A 16,777-nucleotide genomic window follows, 5' to 3' on the forward strand; every position below is an offset into this window, starting at 1 on the left:
GCTAAAGCTCTGCACAGCTTCCTCAGTGGAACTTTAATTTTGTGTGCTGCAACGACAGAACAAAAGAACGCCAAGAAAATGTGAATCTAAACAATGAGCACACTCCTTACAGGCTATTCACACTACTCTACAGTTCCCAATCTACACGAAAAATGCTGCATTTATATAAAACCTAAAATAAAAGGCTATTGCTTCTGGGGAGTTTACTCCCCGGAGTCCTTATGTTTTTTCCCCCAGCGTATTTCCTTGGAGAACGTTGGCACCAAGATCCTGGTTCCAGCTGTCGCCGTGGTCCTGCTGCACTCCCTGCCGAGCTCAGCGGTGCCCTGCAATGTCATGCTTCTTCCGGCTGAACCCTGCTGCCTCCTGCTGAACCCTGCATGAACCCTGCTGCTTCCGGCTGAACCCTGCAGCTTCCCGCTATATCCAGTCACTGTTCCATTATTAATGTGACTATTATTGCCACTGTTCATCACACCCCCAACCGGCCCGTCAGACACCGCCTACCAAGAGCCTGGGTCTGTCCGAGGTTTCTTCCCAAGAGGGAGTTTTTCCTCGCCACTGTCGCACTGCTTGCTCTTGAGGGAATTACTGTAATTGTTGGAATTGTTGGGGCTTTGTAAATTATAGAGTGTGGTCTGGACCTATTCTATCTGTAAAGTGTCTCGAGATAACTCTTGTTATGATTTGATACTATAAATAAAATTGAATTGAAATTGAATTGAATTGCATGACTTGAAAGTCCCACTGACGACAATGTACAGCATACACAGCATACACAGTACAGTTTCAGTGTGATGGTCTTCTATGTGACAGTCTCCCTGTGTTGTGTATGTGGATCTGCATATGAGGGAACCAGTGTGAATGGCAGCATAAAGAGAGACATAAACAGCCCACAGCATTTATCAAAAGTTCTACTGTTTATTAGTTGTTCTTTTTTAAAATGTGATGGTATAGTTATTTCAACAAAAGCGTTACAAAACACATGTCATACAATACATTATTTGACTTGAAAAATTAATTTTCACTTTTGCAGTAAGATATAAAATAAAAGCACTGCACAAACATGAGACAAAACAGCACAGCAACAAGTTCGGACAATACAATCATAGACAAATGGGTTTCTGCCCGTTAGACTATTGAAACGAAGAGGAATTTGTTGCATTTGGTTTTAGCTTTTTTTTAGAATCTAATGCAGATTCAGACACACAGGATTTAGTGTTGAAAATTCAATATCCAAAATTTGGACTTGGCCAAAGTGTTTGAATGTTGATCAGATAGATGGCTGTCCAGGTGGAAGCTGATAGTGTCCGGTGGTGCAGAGCTGGTGCAGGCTGGTGAGTACGGTGGCTCAGCTCAGGTCCTTGCAGACAACGAAGGTGGAAGAGACACAGGTGAGAATAGTTTTAGCAAAGACACAACAACAACAAACAATATATGTTGTGCCTTTGTAAGTTTGCTCTTGAATCGCAGGTCTAACAAAGTCCATAGAGAGGGCTGCAGCTAACCCGATTTTCATTTCAACAACAACCGACAGTGCTGTGCAGTGCTGTGTAAATCCCCTCTCTCAAAGCTTGCTGTTGTCCCCAGGTCAAATTGGACACATTTTCAAAGTTTTACATGAAACAAATATGGGTTTCTTTCATTCTAATAGCCCAAAAATAACATTGACAGTCAGTGATTATGTATCAACATACGTTCCTCTGATCCTAACTATTAGTCATAATAATTTATAATTTGTTTGTTCTTTTACTCAAAAAATGTGGCATAATTTTATATGAACAATGTTTATTCACCATGAATTCCAAAAAATAAGTGTAACACTAGAGTTAAGAAGTTGGAATGAAGTTGGCTAAGAAGACGTTACAAAGAATTGTGTGATACTTTATACATCATGCTTTATAATTAGGCAAAACAGACTGGGTCAATTTTTACCGTTGATTGATGTGAAGGGTTAAATAAACAATGCATTCTGTCAACATCATGTGAGTTGAGACAAGCCCAACCGTCTTTTGGCTCCGACCGCATATCATACATGCACCAACTAGCAGACCTAAGAGCTCAGCAACTATAGTGTCATGCGGAAACAGACCCAGTTAGTAGGAATGAGAATCAGTTGTTGAAACTGCTGCTCTCTCCTTAAATATTCTGTAAATTTCTCTTGTCATTAATAAGCACAGGTGCTATTTGGTTTGATTACCTATGAAAGGCGTGTGGTTCAATTGTGGGTCATTTAAAAAAAAAAAAATCTTATTCACTATGCTGCTCAAAGGCTACTGCCGGCAGCTACTGGCACTTTATGATGACCCAGTTGAAAGGTAGGCAGGGGCGAAGACAGAGAGGGAGAGAGGAGAGAGAAGAGAGTGTGGTTTTGTGGGTTGAACATTATCTATTGTTGGAATGTTTTATTAAGAGAATGTTTGTGCTTGTTGCAAAAGAGCTGTGTGCTGTCAAATAGACAAAGAGGTTAAAAGTACTCCAGGTGACCTCTTGATACACAGACGGTTAAGCTTAAGTCATAGAAATAGTTGGGCCTTATATGGCATAAACGTGAACCTTTGTTTAAAGGTTACAAGACAGAAGAGGAAGTTGCACCAGACGGGGGCCCCTGAGATGACAACGCCTTGCCAAGTAGAGAATAAAGGTTGAGGGAAAAGTCAGAACGGGGCTCAGACTAGAGAACTCGCAAGTGGACAGAGCCTCGACTTTGTGTCTGTCGCTAGGGAAACTTAGTCTCTGTTTGAACCCACAGCTGTGTTTGTAAATTTTTAATCTGGACTCAGCACTTGGACTTGGACTTTGCTTAACTTGAAACCATCGTCTCAGATTGATCCTTGAGTCAATTAGAGTAATTGGAGTCCTGTGTCTTTTTCACAGTACACTATTCAATAGAAACTATATCTTCCTCACAGCAGCTAATGACGCTTAGGACAGACATTACAGAACAAACACAATGTGGCAAAGTTCAGTCCAAAATTCTCTTCAGCTTGTTATACATTTTACAATTTTCACTCTTCATACAACATTTTCCATCAAAATGTAAAGAAAGTTGTGATCCTTCTTATATTTTAGCTAGATAAGCAAACAGACTTACACATATGGAACAGTGTGCCTCCAAATGAAGGAAAGATTACCAGCTGATACATGTCAAAAGGAGAAGTCTGTCATCACAGGTTTTACACATCATAACTTCAGGGAAGTAGGTTTCTCGGCCAAGCCAATCAGATTTAAAGTGCTCATATTATGCTCATTTTCAGGTTCATAATTGTATTTAGAGGTTGTACCAATAGGTTTATTTGGTTTAATTAGCAACACCATACATTTGTTGTACTGCACATTGCTGCAGCTCCTCTTTTAACCCTGTGTGTTGAGCTCTCTGTTATAGCTACAGAGTGAGGCACCACACTTCTGTTCAATCTTTATTGGGAGTCTCACATGAGCAGTAAGTACTGCTAGTTTGTCAGTTGCAGAGTATTAGGGCCTGCCACTTTGTGTTACAAAGTGATGTACGTTTTTCTTTGAAGTAAAGATACAATAGAGCTGTTTGGAGCAGTTTGTGAACAGTGTTTTCTGTTGGAGATGGTAAGTCCCTTTGGGTTTGTACTTTGGGCTTTTTCACTTTGTTAACCTATAACATGCACAAAGAAGATATATAACACAATAAAGAAAGGGGAAAAGCCAAAAAGCATAATATGAGCACTTTAATAAAACATGGAGCGGTCTAAGTTGGGAGGAGTCGTTCGGCTGCTCACATCCCCCCTTTAAATTGACAGTATTAAATTGTCCCATTCTGACAGCCAGGCCAGAGCTTTCAGTCTCCAGATGTGAGAGCCAGGCCACTCCATGTCCAGCCGAGGGCCTGTCCATAACTGTAACTGACATCTCAAATTGAAATATGTTCTAAAATAATTTAAGAATAGAAAAAAATATTGTAGTATACCGTAAAATGGTACAGCAGCTGGCTGTTAATATTTTGTTCCTAAAATGCCGCACAATTTACAGTATTCCACTGTATTTAGGAAGACGGTCAATTACTGCAAGAAAAATCCTGTATTTTTACGGTAATTTGTTACAGTGTACCGAAATTATATAGCTTCCTTAGTACTGGTAGTATTAGCATTGAGATGTGCACCAAGTAGCAGGGACACTGTCAAAATGTCTTGCAAAATCTTCTTGTTATTGTTTATTATTGTTTTTCAGACCTACAAGTAGTAACAGTGCACCCTGGAGCGAATGTCACTCTGCCATGTCAGGCTGCTGATTCCTCCATCAGTGTTGTAGAGTGGAGCAGACCTGACCTGGAGCCAGACTACGTCCTCTTAACCATCGATGGACACTTACAACCCAACCAACAGCATCCATCCTTTAAGGACAGGGTAGACCTGGTGGACAGAGATCTGAAGGACGGAGACGTGTCTTTAATTCTGAAGAATGTGAACAACAACGACACTGGAACATACGAGCGTCGAGTTAAAATACTTGATTCAAGACGTAAAAAGAGAGCCTTCCTCGACTCTGAGCCAATCAGAACCATCCATCTGCAGGTTCCAGAGCCAGCAGGTGAGTGAGTCTCTCTCAGTGAGTTTTTCTGAGTATCAGGTTGTAGCTGCAGTTTCTAACATCAGAGAGAATGAAGACTGCTCCACTATCACACATTTACCGACTCATATGTTTTATTATCTTCAGGTTCAAACGATGAAAACTCTACTCTTGTAGGTCAATATGTTGGATCGGGAGCAGGTGTTACAGTTGGACTGCTTCTTGTAACTGTTGCAGTGGTTGTTGGCCTGATATATAAAAGACGTCGGGACAACAGACCAGAACTGCCTGCTGCTGATGAAGCAGGAGAAGATCAGCTCCTCTGACGTCCCAGACCTCTTTACACCCGACTGAAAATGTCTCGAAAGCTGTTTGAACTGGTTATAAGATCTGTCCTGAGTGATCTGATCAAAAATAGACAGCTATAGGTACGTGTGTCCCCACCTTGGCAGCAGAAGGCATTGTCAAATGCGTGACCACGTGTATTTGAATCTTACTTCCCCGCTCTATATGCAAAGAAACATGCACATCATTTGTGTTTGCATAAACACAAAGGCTGGCTGTATGTGAGAGTAAGTGAGTGAATTTAGTTTATATATCTGCTTTAGTTTAGTGTTTTAGGATTTTAGTGTGCATTTTTTACAGAATATGCACACAAAAGGGTCATACGGTAGGCCTTTGCTTCATACTGTATAAGGTATTTGTTGAATGTGAATTAATGTCCTGAATAATACTTGATAACACATAATATAATTTATGTATTACTGTAACTCCTTAGCTGAGTAATGATATTATTTCAACACAATGGTGAGTATTTAGAGGGTGGAGCTGGTGGTCTGCAGTGTTGGGCAGTAATGAGAGGAGTACTGACTAGAGAAAGGAATACTTTAAAGAGCTGAAAGTATTGACGTTGTATAAAGGCTTTGATCCGGGTGGGACAAAGATGCTTCCAAGTCTGAGTCTTTTGTTTGGGCCTTTTTGTATAAAGTTTTTAAAGCCAAAGCTTCTGATGAACGGCACAGCAGCTGCTGGTACGGTCGACATGTTTGTTGTCCTCTCTCACGTGTAACGCCACACAGCAGTTACGTTTTGTGAGTTTACGTAATATGGGAATGTGCAATAGTCTTTGTAACATAAGAGCCTGAATGCAGAAAGTTTGCAGTTCTGCATTTGGCTGATTGTTGACTCCTCCTGTGAGGTTAATTATTGTTTGAAAGAAGTGGAATGAATGGAATGGAATTATTACACTTCCTGAGTAACTTGCACTGAACACTGGTGGTCTGAAATAGCTCAATGCACATCTAAACTAAGGTTTTACTAGAAGTATTATTTGTGCCTTTAAAACCTTAGTGAACTCTGTATGTTGCAGAACAATGTTGCCTGTCAGTGTCTGAAATTCTGGGTTAACATTATTGTTGTATTAATGTGTATGTTGCATTTTGCTGCCGTTTGCTTTAATATAGAAACATGAAGCTGTTTGTAGTTGTACTTCCTGCTTAAGACTGGCTGTGAGCTTTGTAATTTGCACATTTACATTCTTTTTATTCTTGTCGACAATTTTAGTTTCTATAGTACAATGTGACATAGTTGACCTTGTTTGAATATGTCGGTTTCTGTCTTCCTGTAAATTGGGCTGTGTGTAATATTGAGAGACTATTTCCTTGTATTTGTATCAGGAAGTTATTTAACCTGCAATGCTATTTTGAATAATAAACAGATGATTTGTAGCAATAAGAAATAAATCAGAAAAAGACAGCAACATTTTGACTTTCTCATCCGTTACAAAACTAATTTTGTTTAAAAATGAATAAGTAACGGGCCGATAGTTTGGCCTCCAGTACTGCTACTTGTAGTTCTCTCCAGAACCATTTTACCCTGAAATAACTTAGAGAACAACACATCCAAAGTAACTTACCTACAACTGACTTACTGTATAGATCCATTTACAGGTCCTCCACACAAACGTTTCTTCCTATTTATGTAAATTTAGCCAGATTAACTATCTTGCATAAATCAAGATGGGCGTTTATTCAATACAAATTGTGATCATGTTGTAATTTAGTGTATCATGTTTTAATTCAAATTCAAATTCAAACAACTTTATTTATCCCTGTAGGGCAATTCTGTTTTTAGCCTACCAGTCATATCAACGAGACAAGACAACACTTAATCAAGCATTCAGACAAACAAAGAAACACTGTCAGTGACATCATATTGCATAAATGGGCATCAAAAACAAAGCAAAAAATACACATACACTGGGCCCAGCTGACTTAGAGAAAGACTCATCTTTCTGTGTTAGGGAGACAGGAAGTGCAGGTTAAAAGCTATTTTTTAGGTTGGACAATAATGAAGTGAGGAAGATGTAAGTGAGCAAAATCAGGAAAGTTAGAATAGTCAATGTGAATGTCAGTGAGCAGAGAAGACTTCACGCTGAGTAAAGCTGAGATAGGTGTATTAATCCTAACCCAAAGACACAGTAATGATTAAGGTATTGTAACATATAGAGTGTCTTCCACTAAGCCAGTATAATAACAAATAATATAATCAAATAGAAATATAATGTTGATATGATAGACATATAAGTATGTATTCAAATGTGTACAGTTGACACCGTGCAAAGTGGAGAACTGGCTGGGACCAAGGCCAGATCCCCCTGCTGGTTTCTACCAGGTATTGGCAGTGCAGAACCTGTCAATCGACTCCATCTGGTGGACATACACCGTCATTACAACAGTATGGACAAGCAGGTTTACAGTCCCACAGCAATGGACAATGTGAGAACACAACAGCTTGCCTCTGTTTAACCACTGAAATGTGGTCAGAAAGAGTCTAAATTAGACGGTGTAGCTGCATGCATTCAAACTACACATCAAGAATCAACTAGTTTCATTGCCAAGTAGGCTTTCACAACAAGGAGTTTGGCTTGCTGTGGTCAAAATATGAATATGTGCTAAATATTTGCATTAATGGAACATGTAGTGTTCATAGCACGAGGAGACTCATCCCCACCAGACAGAAGTCCAGTGAGGGTGGTGTCATCTGCAAACTTTAGCAGCTTGACTGACTGGTGACTGCAGGTTCAGCTGTTGGTGTAGAGCAGCCAACGTCAACTGGCGGCCCGCGGGCCACATCCGGCCCGCCAAAGCTTTTAGTCTGGCCCGCAGAGCCAGACTAATTCACATGAATTCACAAAATGTACAGAGAAAAAAAATGCGTTCTGTTATTTATCATTTCAAGCATTTAGAGGAAAAACCCAGCCCTCCTGTATTTACATCTCTATTCACATGCCGGGATTCTCTACAGCGATGCCCGAGCTCCACACACACAGCTGAGCCGAGATGTGTGTGCGTTAATTTAACACGCAGCACCTGACTGGGAACGACACAGAAAGAGTTACCAACTGTCGCTGGGGCAGATGAACTCGCGCTGTCTCTTTTCTGTGAATAGGCTACAACACTTATCAATGCACTCACCTGTAGACCGGCATCAACATGTAGAAAGCGATAGTTCAGTCTGCTCTGTCTGCTCAGTCCACTCTTGTCCAAACACAGCTCTACTCTGCAAATAGCGAATTTTTACAAACAAGCTAAAACAAAAGCTGTCAGTTTGTTGTCTAACTGTTTATCTTAGGTTGCCGGGAATCTGGACATTTTGACAAATTCTTGTAAACCTCACTGCTGGCTGAACAAACCAAACTCCGCTGGAGCGGACAACCTATGGAGGTATTATAAGTGGCTACTTAATATGCACGTGAATGACGCAATCGTTATGTTCGAGTTCTTCATTCTTGATGATGATGATGATGCTGGTTGTATTATTTTGCAACAGCATCTTTGTGCATAGTCATTCATCATTAAAGGGCTTAAGAAGTTAGGCTTTTGGCTTTTTCACGTCAACTTTTCCCTTCAGCGTCTTTGACAGTGACATGTTTACCTGACAACAGCCATTTCTTTCTGCAAGAATTTTCCACCAATCAGGACGCTGCATACTACAATAATGTTTCCATAATCACAGACTTGAACCATCACTCCTCAGTGAACTGCCTCCTAATCTGAGATCATTTTCTAGTTAAAGAGCCAGTTATCATTATGGAGTTTCCATATTTTTTAGGAGTTTGCTCAAACTAATACATGTAAAAGAAAAAAAAAAGAATAGCATTAATTCAGTAAGAAAGTGAAAATTTCAAACAAGAATAGGCGTATTAGGTATAAATTCATTTTATTTTCTTTATTTGAAAGTCCGGCCCCCAGAGTGTCTGCTTAGAAAAATTCTGGCCCTTGAAAAAATTTTGTTGATGACCCCTGGTGTAGAGTTTAACCCTCATGTTGTTCCAAGTTGTTTTTTTATATCTGAGATATGGGAGGTCAAAAAAATAGGGTTAGTCTGTCGAAAATGTCGAACAAGGCGACAAAAAAGGGGGAAAAAGGGGAAATCATATTGGAAAAAGTGACAAAAACTATGAAACAAAACTTTAAAAAAAACACCAGAAGTAAGCATCAAAAACTTTAAAAAAAAGCAGCTAAAATGTTGAAAAAGTGACAAAATGCCAACAAAAGGGACTAAGACAAAAAAAAGTAAAAGTAACAAAAACATTGAGATAGGGACAACAAAAGCCTTTTGTTTTTCATGGTCGAGGGAAAGACAATACAAGGTTTAAAAATCTGCTGCCTACATTACCCACAATACAGTGGTGGGGTATCCTGGAGCCTCTAGCCTGCAGCAGAGATGAGGTCTATGAGCTCACTTCCTTCCTTCCTACCACAGTAGGTGGTATTAGATATGGACAACAAGACCATGATTCAGTGGTGATGATCAGCTTTTAGATCCAAAGAAAAAGTCTATCTTTAGGGAAATGACAACTACAGTCTGACAACATGTAAGGAAATAAACTTCATCAACAACATTCATCTCTGTGATTATAAACTAACAAGAGACTATATGAGCTGTTAACTGCAGGAGGAGAAACCACGCGGCTGCTACACCCCCCTACACAGAGGACATGGGTGTTAGATCTGCTCTGACCAACCTCAGACCCCTCCACCTTGTGTTGAGACTGGTCTGGTCTACCACCTGGTGGTGTTCTGTCAGTACTGCATCTCCACTGTCCTCACAGGAAACACTCTGAATCACTGACCTTACAAACACTCAATGCTCAGTGATCCAAACAAAAAACTCCCACAATGCTGTGCAGCTGCAGAACACCGACTTGAAAACATCATTTACACATTACTGTGAATCTAAATGCTCAAAGCCAAATTATGCAAAAAAAACGCATAGAGAATAGAAGAGAAGTATTACTTCTTATCTTTACTCGTCAAAAGATATATATGAAAATATATAATATATAGAAGAACTATTTAGAGCTGAATAAGGGGCGGGAAAAATCTGCTTCTGCTTCGTCCCATTTCTTGTTTATAATGCTTTATACATTTTATTTTTCCTTTGATATGTTGCAATACACTTATTGTATTTTTATATTTCATTTTAGATTTTGTTCGAAATAAACAAAAGAAAGAAAAAGATGTGAGAACTTTCTTCTCGTGTCGCTGGAACAAATCCTACTGATCACCACAGATACATGGCTACATGTTGTATTAACTCTTTCAGTCTCAGGCCAGAAGCTAGCTGTGTTTCTGTCTACAATCTATTTTACACTTTACCATCAGAACTGTTGAACTGACTTAATAAATAAAAAAATGCTTCAGTGTCTTCAGCAACACTGTGAACCCTAACCCAGTTCAGTCAGACAGCCAGCAGGTGGAAGCACAGCACTAGAAAACACTAGAAAACTCAACTGACCCAACTGGCTCAATGCATTAGCATGATGCCATACTGTATACTACTGACTACTATAACAAAGGCCACACTCAGTGGAAATGGCAGTGAAACATTTTATTTTGAAGTCATGACTCTAATGCTGCTTCTGGGTTATGAATGTCACTCAGCACTTTGGTCCCATGGGAGACCTCATGTTGTTGTTAACCACAGACACAAAGGAGAGAGTCATAGTCATAATATCTGCTTCTATAGATCATATTTAGTGTTGAGTTCGGTTAACCATCATACCAGAAACAGCCACCCTCTTTTACCCTTCATACTGTAAAGACACTCTTCTATTCCTTCATATAAATAATCATTACAAGCTGTTCGACTTTAGAAATGAAAAAGATCAGTACTTCATTTGTTGTTTGCTCTGTAAAATCTCAGAATAAATTATATTAAATCACCTTTTCTTTTATTATTAACTCTTGAGTGTTATCAGAGAAACAAACTGTAATGGGAGCTCCCTGTTTTTAACAAAGACCTTAAAGAGGAAAATGATAATGAGATGCTGCAGGTTAAAAACAAAGACACACAGAGGACTTGGACAGCATCCAACTGAGTCTCTGACACACCAGATCCTCTGTTTGTCTCTGCACAGATTCAACAGGTTCAGGTTCTTCTAAAGAAATTAGACCAGAGACCCTCCATCAGATTCAGATCTTAGTCTCTCAGGATCACATCCTTCCCCTAGTCTCTGATCCTCCTCAACACATTTACAATATTAATATAACACACACACACACACACACACACACACACACACACACACACACACAATATGAGGTTGATATTTGGAGCGGCTTTATTTGTGTTCAAAGTATAGAAAACACACAACAATGAATATATAAAAGTAACAACTTGAGTATCAAAATTTAGAAAAATAAAGTATTTATTAAAATAAGATAAAAGAGTAACAGTTAAAGGCGTATTAAGGTATCTGAATGTTAAAACTGAGTTATCAACTTCCATCATGTCTCTGATCATTATTATTTCATCCATTGATTCATATTAAATAATTATCAACTGCTTTCAAAGATCACCTGATTAGAAGATATTTGGCGGGTGCTCCGTCTGCTGATATATAATTTTCTGTTAAAGTCTTGCTGTAATATATCAGCGCTGAGTACAGCAGGGCTGAAGTAATGGATTACATTTGCTCATTTAATGGAGCAAAGTATTTCTGTGTAATACTGCTGAGTTTATGTTGTCTGAACATCTCTATGTTGGCTGCTTGTTTGCTCTATGTTTTTGGTTTTCTAGCAAGATGAAGGAATGTCCCGCCCTAATCTGCCTTACTTACATCTTACTAAAACTAAATAGGATTTTACCCAGGAAAGAAAATAGGACTAAATATAAAATAAGATTACTGAAGGTTTACTGCAGCTGTTCTAAGAGATGATGGGTATGTTTAAACTATTACAGATTGAATACAGAACATAAGGAATGATGAGGATCAGTAGTTTTAGTAGTTTTTAGTAGTAAATGGGAATATTTAGAATTCAATTCATGTCTCCGTCCTTCAGATCTCTGTCCACCAGCTCCACTCTGCCCCTAAAGGATGGATGCTGGTCGTCTGTATCCAAGTGTCCATCGTTGTATAAGAGGACGTACTCTGGCTCCAGGTCAGGTCTGCTCCACTCTACAGCTCTGATGGAGGAATCAGCAGCCTGACATGGCAGAGTGGCATCCTGTCCAGCGCGCACTGTTGCCACAATCACGTCTGAAAAACAATAATAAACTACTATTAATAATAAGAAGTCATGTTATTTCAACAGTTGTCTCCAGGTGTGTCCCTGCAGAAGGTCTCTGTAGAGTCTCACCTGATGGAGGCGTTCACTGATCTGTCACAACTGCAGAGATATCACAGGACTTTATTACCACAAGGTCAACTCTTTACAAGACTGGGATGTGAATATGGCACCATTCACACAGCCAATCAGAGCCATGGAAACATGTTGGCAGATTCTTTTATAGATAGGAGTCAGACCGATTTGTCACAATTTAACTCTATATAAATGTATCAGTATAAATCTGTTTTAAATGTGACATTTCACCATGTCTGCAAATTTGCTTAAAATTAATGAATTTGAATCTCTTCAAGATATAATATACATATATAGAGAACATTATTCATTATCTTTCCGGGATTAAGAATTTTGCCACATAATTTGTCCTGCAGTAATTGAATTGGGAACAGTCTGCTTCATTAGAGCATATTGTAAGGAAAAAGCTTAACGTGGTTTAATGTACCTAAATAAGCCTTAAGCCAAATTAAGCCGTTTCCTATAAATAAATAAATAAATAAAATGAATAAAATACTTAATGTCAAATAACGTCCATAATAATTGGACTTTGGGTTCGATTTTTTGACAGTTTTCAGTGGTTATGAGAAGCATTATGAGAGAGAAATTTGTGATCAATAATATTCCATAAATAAGTGTTCCAGTAGTGATTATGAAAGCTAGAAAAATGTTCCTAGAGTGCAAAGGCTTTATTAATTTTTTATTTTTTATAATTTTTTTTTTATTAAATTCAAACACTTTTTTATCATCTAATAAGGTACTTCAAGCTTTACAATAAGAAGTCTAGGAAGTAAAGTACTGCAGAAAAGGCTGTCGTCCAGACAGGAGCGGTGGGCCCTCAGTGAGCTCAGGAGACCAGATGATCCCAGGCGTCCAGGAGTTGTGTGTAATATTCCTTTACCACCCTCAGACGTGTTGTTGCAGACACAAGTCAGCAGAGAAATACAGCTTGCCTTAGGTGAAACTGAATATGTGAAATATATACTGTACATAACCCAATTACTCAGTATGTTTGTGTATTGTTGGTGATTAAAAACTGACCCTGACCTGTGATGTACTGCAAATAATGACTGACACTGAGTTCCAGCTTCTTCTACCAGAGCTTCTACCACCGGGGCCCTGGCAAAATACGTTCAAATATCCATTATGTAGATATGTGATTTGTAAAAAAGTTTTATATTGGAATAAAAATAAAGCATTATAATAGTCTCAACCTTATTTCCTGTATTATATGATGAACCAAACAGACAAGGGTGAATGTAAAAAAAGTGTTTTAATATATTATGTGCATTTTAACACAAATTAAATTACAGGACACTATGCTGTAGTAGGATATATTGACATGCAATGGACTTAGAAACTACAAGTACACAAATGAAAATAAACTAAGAAAAAGCTTATTGTTAGTGTTGATTGAGTATATCAGTAAAATATGATCACTACATAATCTATTGGTCTATACTGTTAGAAGCCTTAGCACATGTAGGGCCCTATCTTGCACTCAGTGCAATTGACTTTGTACACCGACGCATGTGTCATTCCTATTTATATGGTGGAGAGACATAGAGAGAGACTGAAGAGAGGGACCGCCGGCGCTAGAACCAAGCCGTGAATCAGAGAAATAAAACGTGTTTTCGCCGATCCATCTCTAGAAATGCAACTGTAGCAAGCATGTCACTATCACTAACGTTATCCACATTTATATTTACAAGAAACAAATGATATATCCAGCTTCAAAAAAGTCTAAAAGTCGGAAGTTAGAACGAATGCACGCGAATGCATTGTGCAAAGACTGGTTGCTATGGAGACGATACACAGTGCTGAGTTCCGTTGCTCTGATTGGTTGGAGCTCTATCCAATGAATGCAGAGGCATTTATTTTTCCTGGTTCGGTTGGAACACGCCCCATAATCACAGCCCAATGGAGCGGTTTCAGACTCACATTCTCACTAGAATCTGAGTATGACCATGTCAGGCTAGTTGTATTTATTAAATTATCTGATGTAGCTAATAATATCTCAGGGGAACTGAAGTGACAAGTCTGTAATAAGACTTTAAACTGTATTTATTATCTACAATGTAGAATGACATGAGGTTTGCAAGAGGAAATGTGTTATGGAATAATGTGAATTATACAACTGACATGGGCGTACTAGTTAAAGAGCTCATTTTCTGCTAATTTTCATGTTCATAATTGTATTTAGAAGTTATATCAGAATAGGTTTACATGGTTTAATTTTCAACAAACACCATATTTTTGTTGTACATGAGTTGTACATGAGCGGTACCTGGCTTTTTCACTTTGTAAACCTATAACGTGCACCAAAAAGATATATAACACAATAAAGGAAAGGGAAAAAGCCAAAAAACATAATATGAGCACTTTAAATAAAAAATACTTGCACTTTGTTACATTTGAATCCTCATGTTTTGATACTTTTGTACGAATATTTTCCCTTAGCGGATCAATAAAGTGTTCTGAATCTGATATTCATTGTTTTTATTTATATGAGCAGTTCACATTTTCCTCTTTCGGCTGACCCCAGGTCTGCTGTGCAACATTTATCCCAACGCCACACCTTTTCCTTCTGTTTCCACTGTTGTACTTGTTCACATCAGGTACATCCCTGAGGCTGACAACACCAGTTTAAGTGTTCATCTGACATTTTTTTTTTCTCCAAAAAAGGAACCCAAATTATGATCGGTAAGAAAATAGTCTTCTCATCTTGATAGTTTATATATCCACAGTCCTGTCTGGCTTCTGGTTTTGGCCTTTTTGAATGACGAATAGATTATGCGCAGAACTTACGTGGTAGTTAGCCGTCGGCTGTTGTCCTTGCGGTGTGTTCAAGTGCAAATTTTTGGCCAAGACAAAGGTGACGGGAGTCTGGGCCCTAACACATGGGGGAGATGCGAGGAAAGATGGATCCTCAGTTGGGAAATGGGACACTCTGGTTCACTCCGCATTACTTTTAAACAACATCCTTTACCTATGAGGCATACAGAGTTGTATCACTTGTCACTCAATGCAAAAGAAATCCTACATTTAGTCTGGTCAGCCCACCACCGGTCGGTGTTGAGGCCAGATCCAGAATGTCTCAGTGATGGAGGAAAGTAATAAGTAATATGAGTAATAGTAAGTGATTCCAGCCACTTTTCAGATGTTCTTTTAAAACATTTTATGTGAGAAAACAATATTAATCATAGCAAAGTATCTCTAAAACGGGTCCAGTAGGGGACTTTAAAAATGAAAACTGGATAACATGTGGAGGAATAATACAGATTTACAGGTTCAATCTTGGCCTCATATTCTAAACATGCTCAGATTTCCAACAGTCTGCTCATTAACCACTGGATTACACTTCTGTAACAGTCACACACATTACTATAAATACTGTGGGAGAGTTTATGCCGGCCATTGAGAAAAACCTATTTCCAAAGACACATTATTATGTATGATAACTTTCCTTTTAAAGACCAGGTTTGCTCTTGGCTTAATTTTGTAATTTGCGTTTAACAGAGTGAAACATTTTGGAGCGCAATTTGAACAAAACTATAGGTGAAGAATGAAATAAATCTGTATGACTCAACATGGCATGTCCAGTAATCAGAGACGACTCCATTTAGAGTGTGGGACAAGCAGTTTGAAATTGGCGGGTCATGCCTCTGCCGTCCTAGGAAAACATTTGTCTTTGATTAGTCTTTGATTATAGAATCATTACATTTGTGATGATCCTGTAATCAAAGACAACTACATGGGCAGTATTGAGAGTGTGGAGTGTGTCATCTAAAATAGCTCAAAGCACATTTTAACTTTGCACCTCCCACACATCTCAGAATGGCTGAACTGAAACTGTTGAGAGCTGTTAACAGGCAGAGTTGGTCTGCTCCGCAACGGCTGCCCTCTTGTGGCAGCTTGTGAAAGGAAACCTGTGCTCTTGGCTTGACCTACTTTCTTGCCCTCAGTGTAATTACAGCTGTGAGTAACTGTTGTAAAACTCTTTGTATGAATGAAGATATTAAACTGCTTTAAAATAGAAAAAAAACCTAACAGTGTAAGGATGATTCAGAGGAATGTCTAGCTTTTAGCTCTGAATATTAATGTTGAAAGACTCGAACAGTGGAGCTTGTGAAGTATATCAAAGGCAAAGTAAACAATTTACACAATTTCCGACAACTCTATTACATGTCACTTAGCTGACACTTTTATCCAAAGTGACTTACAATTGCTATATACGTCAGAGGTTGTACACCTCTGGAGCAACTAGGGGTAAAGTGTCTTGCGCATTGGTTGATGTATCACAGTGGGAATCGAACCCAGGTCTCCCACACCAAAGGCATGTGTCCTATCCACTGCATCATCACCACCCACTACCCCTGGCAAAATGTACACACTACAAGCACAAGTGACTACATAGTATACAAATTATTCTTGATGTACTGTAATTGTACTCACGGAAGTATCTAAAGTGAGACACAACTTCATTGTCAGCTAGAAGGAAAAAGGTTGTTTGTTTGATACAAGAGAAGTGAAGTGATGATCACATTGAAACAAAGCACAGAGAGAAAAAATGCTTATCATTTATTTTATTTATTTTTTGATGAAGAATT

The sequence above is a fragment of the Perca flavescens genome, chromosome 19 (assembly GCF_004354835.1).
Source record: "Perca flavescens isolate YP-PL-M2 chromosome 19, PFLA_1.0, whole genome shotgun sequence".
In the NCBI taxonomy this organism is placed as follows: domain Eukaryota; kingdom Metazoa; phylum Chordata; class Actinopteri; order Perciformes; family Percidae; genus Perca; species Perca flavescens.